At 31.3% G+C, this 8269-nt stretch overlaps 1 protein-coding gene across 1 annotated transcript in view; it reads left to right on the top strand.

Moving 5' to 3' along the window:
- Positions 1-1000: 1000 nt before the first annotated feature.
- LOC124536503 (BAI1-associated protein 3) overlaps positions 1001-8269 on the top strand; it is a 104761-nt gene continuing 97492 nt past the window's right edge. The window contains exon 1 of the mRNA XM_047113059.1: positions 1001-1193. The gene's annotated coding sequence lies outside the window, so the exon portion shown is untranslated. The remainder of the gene's footprint in view (positions 1194-8269) is intronic.

The raw sequence follows: 8269 nt of genomic DNA, 5'->3' as shown, positions 1-8269 counted from the left end.
ACAATGAGATCTAAAATGTTACGTATCCTTAATTACAAATGCTCTCGCTCAGTAGCCGTTCATACCAGATCGCAGCGATAAAATGTTTTGACATTTGGCGGTGAAATAAATGATTCAAGGATGATACAAACTCAGGCAGGTCGGCTCAAAGCCTACCTCTGTCACTGGTCAAATATCATTCACTGACACATCATATACTTATCTCCATACAAGACTAACGCAATTAAATTTATTATAACCCTTGGGCGTAATAACATAATCCTTTAAGTTTTAAAATTATGGTTTATTTCTAAAGTTATTAATTTCGGGATACTTACTATGTTTTTTTTTATTTTTGATAGGTGGGGCTCGATATTTCGACATTATCTACGAATTTATTGTTACAAATTGACACTTGACACTTACTTGTTGAAAATTGTTACAAATGAGACACAAAAATACAGATATAGACATAAAAAACATGGTAAGTATCCCGAAATTAATAACTTTAATAATAAAAATAACCATGTTAATTTAAAATTTTATATGGTTTATTTTTTTAGTAAAGCGATAGAGTATCTTTTTGATCACAGTTTTTACCTAAATAATTTGTAATTTCTAAATTTTATGTCATTAAGGTTTTACAATTTAAAAATTGCAAATCGAATCAAATTTCAAACCTCACACAAAGGATTTACTGTTTCTCATCAAAACATATCTTACTCAGATTATAACTGAACTTTTTTTGTTTTGTATTTCTTTTAAAAATAAAGATATCATATTTATATACGATTATAAATATTTTTATTCTATAATATTACTTACAAAAATTATGATTCAATCGGGTGCTGAAATTTCAGGTACATTTATAATCGATCGGTTATAGCATATATAGTGGTTCGGTTCGTAATTAAAAGCGTGTCGGGATCACCTGTCGCGTACATGATCAACAGGAAGATATCCGGGCGAGGTTCGAAGGAGCACGCAGCCTGCGGGGAAGGCAGTCGCCGCCCAACCGCCCAAGCGTCGGCTGTCTCGCGCCCTGCGTCACGCGCTGTTCCATAACAGCACTGATAACTCATAGTTTTATCATTGCTACATTGGTTCTCAACTAAAAAATACACGCTCTTTGAATCGAATGAAGTGAATAACTATCTCAAACTGTTCTGAGACTCGTAACATCCTTTTGCTGTTAGCGTCTTGCTCGAGGCGAGGTAAGTTTTGAAAATATATTTAAATGTATTCCAGGATGGCAATGGATTGGAATTTTCTTGCAGTATACTTTTCAAATTGATTTTATAATTTTAACGTTGTTATTTTAAAGAAATATTATTTGATAACGTGCTAGTATTGTGTTTAGTAAGGAATATTGTTATTTATTTTGTTTAGCTTTTAATGTTTGTATTACAAATGTCAATACTTTATTGTGTTTTAAGAAAATGTTTCTTATGTTCTTTATTTTTATATTTAATAATATTCTAACCCATTATTGCATAATGATTGTGTATCGCACGTACAATGTATACACATTTGAAGGGTTTTGTTTTTGTTTTAGGAAACAATACATTTGATTTGATAAAAACAATACATAATATATCAATATCACTATATATATAAACATAAAACAAATAACCAGAAGTAGATAGAACAGTATGTATTATATTCATTAAGGTGTTTTTTTTTGAGTAATCTACTTACTAAAATACAATTTAAAATTAATAATTACATTGTTCTTAAGATAAGCCCTGCAATATCTTCAGTCTTAAGTGAACAAAGAATGAATTAAGGACAAAATCAGTTCTATTTTTATTTATCATTATCAACAACATCAAAAGCCGTCGCGTCTATCAGTTACATTTAAGTCAATTAAATTTACTGCGAGGTCTTAATTGTCCAATCTGTATAATCCGTCTGCGAAAGCAGTGAAAATTTAATATTTGACTCTTCATTTCATCGTAAAACTCAATTTCTCTTGCTGGAATAGTAAAAACTTTTAATATAAAAAACGGTGGTTTTATATATATTCAAACAAATGAAATACATTGCATTTACTTGATGATGCTGTCGTCCTTACCGATGACGATGCAAACATAGCTCTGTTCCCTGACTCCCATAATATGCTCGGACAGCAAATCCGTCACGAACGGATAGAGTTCAGAGGCAGGACCGACGGCTTTACGTGCTTTCTGTTGCACGGGAGTGTATGTGTGTGTAAGTGCACACTTCCAACGTCCAGATTCCAGGCTCTTATTGAGATTTTTTCTTAAGAAACTAAAAAAGTTTCATTGACTCGATATGGGGTTTGAACTTGAACCTCGGATTCTGTGGCCTTATATTACCCTCATCGAGATAGTCATATATGTATATATTTACTTATCTTAAAATGTCACATACTTACATAACTTTACATAGTTTGATTTAATGTTATATTTTTGTGTATAAAATTAATTATAAAATATAAATAAACAAAAAAAAACACATTTTAAAAATAGGTAATAAAATAGAATAGAATATTCAAGATGTCTGTGATATAAATTATGATTGAGATACCCTTCATTTTCACAAATTTCTTTGTCAATGGCATCCCAAATTCTATTTAATATATAAGCTGGGTAACATTGTTATCTAGAAAGATGTAATTTACAATGTATGGGCGTAGCGTCACAAAAACAGAAGAAAAGGATACGTGTGTAATAACAATATATTCTTATTAGAATGTTTATAGAGGTTGTTATGGTATGTCTGGCGACGAATGGTACAATCGTATCATCTTTATTTAAGTACTTCTGAATTATTGAAGGCAATATACTGGAACAAATGAAATGCTCAGTAAATTGGTACGAATATAATATCAAAATTATCGGTGGTTATTTGTTTATTCAATACGATAGAGTAATATGTTTTATTAGTCGAGCATGTTATATGCAATTTACGTATTGTTCATTAAGATTGGAGTATTTATGTCATTTTTCAATATAAATGAATCTATTTTTGTCATATTTGACCTGTAACACATTTAATACCATTATATTTCATATATTAATTCCTTTAATGAAAATATTTATATTAATAAGTAAACAAGGCAAATGGAAAAAAAATTCCACCTACTGTATAATCTGCTTTTAATTGTGACAGCAAATTTTCTCCATTACGATATTGCTATATAATTTCAAAGATCCATATACAAAGGTTCATTTAATATCTAATTGACTTCTAATAGCTCATTAGTCCATACCATCACTGTATATCTTTAATATTTACGTCATACGGCGACAGACAGACAATTACGGGCATACTTTGATCAATTAGGCGTGCGGGGTCAACACTTACAAAGGCAACAAACATGAAACAAAATTACCAGTTGTTTGTGTAGTAATTCACCGATTTTTACTGCCTCGTTGATTTAGAGGTTTATAAGGATGCGGATACAGAGGTCTTGGGTTCAAAATACGGTTTAGAAAATAAAGATATATTGATTTTTCTGTCCTAAAAATGTCAACAGTTCGGAGCGCGAAAGAGCGCAGAGTTTATACTCTCGGGCATCGGAAAGTATATGAAACTGGTGTTTCTGCGCTGTAACTCTTTCCGGTCTTGATGGATTGTTCTTTCTATCGAGTTATGTGCACAATATTTATTATGCAGTGGATTTCCCTTGAGAATTACCGCCGTGACTGAAACCAGCCAGGAAACATCAATTTGTCGATTTTTTAGAATGCGTTTTTGTTAGATAAAGCTGGAGCTGAGTTGCTGAGCTAAAAAAATATGCGTTGTATTTTTAAGCTTATCTGAGAAACTTTCAGAGCGATTCCGCTTATTATTAATGCGAGATCTGCATAACGTTTTAATTTCCTAAGCTAATTTTAAGTAAAACACAGTGTATAATTTTTATTTACCTAAATAGAAAGGAAAAATGTTTTATTTAATATTACATTGTAATTCGTCTTATTAATATTAATGAGACATAATAAAGTGAAGCTGAAAATGATGAATTGATATTCGATAGTTTTTTAAAGGTGTGTCATGTCTTGATTTTTGAAGAAAAGCTTACACAAGTTGAGATCATAATAATTTCTTGTTTTACTTGTATGTATTATAACTTCGTATGTATGTATTACAAAATCTTTATAATAATTAAAATATATCTTAAATTTAAATACTTTGAGATAATTCATGTAATTACTACAGGTAATATGATTAAAGATGAAATGTCGTAGTGTATCAGTTTTGTTATGTGTGCATCTTAACATTACCGCTGCAGGCATGGAATAAAAACTTTGTAAGCTGCTTAAAGCGAACTAATCGCACAGCGACGTCAGAAATAGTGCCGTACGCGCTTCTGGACCTGATGCGATTATTTGTTGGCACCACCCTTGTTACAAACTTGACTCCCCGAGAAATCTCTACTAAAAATGGATTTATTATAATAGTTTTTGGAACATAGTTGACTTTGTCTTTTTTATTACTTTCACGATTATTGTTATTTAGCTGTAATATACATGTGAAGAGGCAAGATAACAGAGTGCTTAGATCGCATATCTACATATTATCCGATGGTTGCGGGTTCAGACCTAGCAAGCATCATTGAATATGTGTTTATAATTCATCTAGTGCTCGGCGGTAAAGGAAAACATCTTGAGGAAACCTGCATGTGTTTAATTTCAATAAAATTCTTCCACTTATGTATCCACCAGTCTGCATTGGGGCAGCGTGGTGAAATGCGCTTTAAACCTTCTCCTCAAAGCAAGAGAAAGCAACTAGAGGGAAATTTATAGAGTGTTACTTTGCTTTACATATACCTATTTGTATGCTTTAGTGTAGTTGGCAAAGCTACTCAAAAGTAAATAAGATGGCAATTATGACGGTTATGTAGTTAATCTCAGTGTTTATAATTATCCCGTGTATCTACGTATACTAATATGCTATGTATATCTGTCGAAACATTTTATAAGTATATAATACATACTATATAAGTTTAAGTAAAATAGAACTTTGATTTAACTTTATATTGTAAGATATTTTTTAGATATACTAATATTATCTTGATAAACGTTTTATAGTTATTTCTATTGTTGAAAATATAACTTTCCGAACCGAATTAAACAGAGATCGTTGTTATAAAATGTGGATATGTGTGTCGTAATAAAATTAAGTATTTAAATACATGGCCGATTGCAAACTTTTAAACTCACTTTAATAAATTTAAAACATGGAGTTACAATTTGTCAAAGTTGTAAAATTTATGCCCTAAGCGATTATATTTAAGTAGAAATCATTTAAAAAATATATGACAATAATGAGGTTACCATTGACAGCAACATTTTCAGCAACGTTTGAGTTATTTGTTTTTAAACGAAAATAGCTTTTTTTTTTTCAAATTAAGTCCTTAAAAATTGACGGACTCTCCATGTAGAGTAGCTAGTCTATTATATATCGCCAATGTTTGTTTCTATAAGAAAAAATATAAGTAAACCACGCTACGCTTGGTACACTATGTTATTACTAGAACCTAACTGTAGAATTATACCTCACTCAGCTTTCATTAGCTCCACTAACTGTAACGTTTGTTTCGATTGCAATTTTATTCTGATAATAGCAGAGACAATAGTACCTCACTCTCTTTTGCTTTGGGTTGTGAAATACTTATGACAATGCATGTTACAGATGTCATAAGTATTGCATAAAACTTATTAAAGAATATTGAAACACTTACACTTATTAAGAATTAAGTCAGCAATCAGAAAAGTCAGAAAATTTAAGAATTTGTGATGTAATAGTTTTGATGACGATTTCATTTCAGATTTCGAACTATCAATAAGTTTACAAAATAATGATGAAAAGATATTTATTTGTTTGTTATGAGTGTGAAAGACAGCCCAGTGGTTAGAACGCTTGCATCTTACTTAGAAGAATCTTGGTTAGAACGATTGCGGGTTTATTCATGCACCACAGAATTTTCGTGTGATTCTTATTCAATTATTTCAAATATTTTGGCAGTGTTTTTTTCAATTTGAGGTTTTATTGTTTTTATTTAAACTACGATATTCACGTAATTGTTTATTAATCAATCAATTTAACATAATTGTTTGTGAGCTATTAATGCTCGGGTAACTTTTAAACTAATTGATCGTTTAAGATGGACATCGAAACAATAGATCATGGGTATAGACCGCGCGCTACGAGACCAAGATGGTTGATAATTACTATGAATCACATTATTATTTGACAGCCGCGTCGATCTAGTAGCTATATATGAGGCCGCAGAACCCAAAGCCCTGGGTTCAAAATTAGGATAGGTAGGTAAAAAAAGATTGGAATTTCTATTAAAAACTTCTACGAAACCAGCCTGGAAGTTGAAGTGTGTACATTCCCGTGTCTCGGAGCTTGGCAGCTGTGGTCGATATCTGTCACAACGACAATATTATTATTGTAACTTGACTCAGAAAGGATTCATAAAATTGAAATCAAATTGCTGTCTAATTAATAACTTTTACAAAATGCTTAAGAAAGTATATAAGGGTTACTTTTAGAAAAATATTTAGCCAGATTCAATTCATACTCGCACACTGATATTTCTGTACCACCAGAAAGATAGACAAACAGTGATCTAATAACAAAACAGTAATGTAATAACACATTTATGGGTTTCGATTTTTTTTCTTTAGAGGTACGTAACTCTAAGAGTAATCAAAAACGGTTGTCTGACTACTGGCTGGGCCGGGCTGGTGGGATTTTCAATGGCAAATAGCCGATGCTTTTAGGAGGCACTTGGATTATTATTTAGTTACTAATTAATAGAATAAGAAAATTAAGCCCAATATAAATAAAATATGTATGCAATTGTTAGTAAAATCCGATTCAACTTCCACGCGTATGAAGTGGCGGGTAGTCGCTAGTATGATATAAACCTCCCACGATATTGGTGATGTCGGCGCACCTTGCTATTAGTCAATAAATTTAATTATTTCTTTCTATTTCCCCATACGAAGTTTGATGTATCTACATATAAGTAAAAGTGAAAAAAATGTTTTCTTTTTTAAATATGTATTTTATATACAAATCACCAAAGCTCAAGCATTTAAATTGAAAATAGATTATATAAAATATAAAATGTTAATCCGCTATCTCAAAGTGTACATACACATTTGTTTACAGTTATTTTTGTACTCAACAAATACAAACTCCAATTCAATGAAGAAATCGTTGTTGTTGAGTTCAGTGCAAACTTTCGTCATCAATTCGAAATACAAAAATTTATATTGTAATGATGACTGGTAAGATGCAAAATAGTATACAAATAAATATAAATATCCGTAATTTACATGAAAATAACATAGCGGCACAAACAAAGCAAGGCAAAACGTCTGTGGAGAATTAAAATAATAATAATCACATAATAAATATTTTTCCATTCAAATTAGTTGAAATATTTAATTCAAGTTATTTTTAGTTATATTTATAAGTTACAGCCTTTGAAATTCTAAATGCAGGCCTAAGGCCTCCTCTCCCCTTTAAGGAGAAGATTGGAAGCTTATTCCACCACGCTCCAGTACGCGTTGGTGAATACAAGAGTGGCAGAAGTTCGTTAAAATTAGACACATGCAGGTGTCCTCACGATGTTTCCTTCACCGTCGAGCACGAGATGAATTATAATCACAAATTAAGTACATGAATATTCAATGGTTTATGGTTCTTGCTGGGTTTGAACCTGTAATCAAACTTCTATCAATCGTTATATTCTATAATAATAATAATAGTTACTAGATGTGCATTAACTTAAAGAATATATTTATTGTAAATATTGGAATTTCTTTTTGAATAAATAAATGTAAGAGTCGAGATGGCTCAGTGGTTAGAACGCGTGCATCTTAACCGATGATTGCGGGTTCAAACCCAGGCATAGAAATATTTCATAGAAATTCTGCCACATGTGCATTCCACCAACCCGCATTGGAACAGCGTGGTGGAATATGTTCCAAACCTCTCTTCTCCTCAAAGGCAGAGGAGGCCTTTATCCCAGCAGTGGGAATTTACAGGCTGCTGTTGTTGTCGCTGTTGTTGTTGTAAATAAATGTAAATACTATACTTCCCTCTAGCAGAATATTATACAATTGAGAACACTTACGTATTTTATCAACTTTTATTTTAATTTTTTGTATAATAAAATATTCCTTATAAAGATTTAAGACACTTCAATATCCTTACTTCACAAAAAAAGGCAAAAACCGTCGAAAATAGGAAGAGGTGGTAACGAACCTATTTACGTTTAAATGAATTTATAAAGCCAGTGTTG

The sequence above is a fragment of the Vanessa cardui genome, chromosome 16, assembly GCF_905220365.1.
Source record: "Vanessa cardui chromosome 16, ilVanCard2.1, whole genome shotgun sequence".
Classification (NCBI taxonomy): domain Eukaryota; kingdom Metazoa; phylum Arthropoda; class Insecta; order Lepidoptera; family Nymphalidae; genus Vanessa; species Vanessa cardui.
Note: the sequence above shows the minus strand (reverse complement) of the source record. Positions and strands in the feature narration are given on the sequence as shown.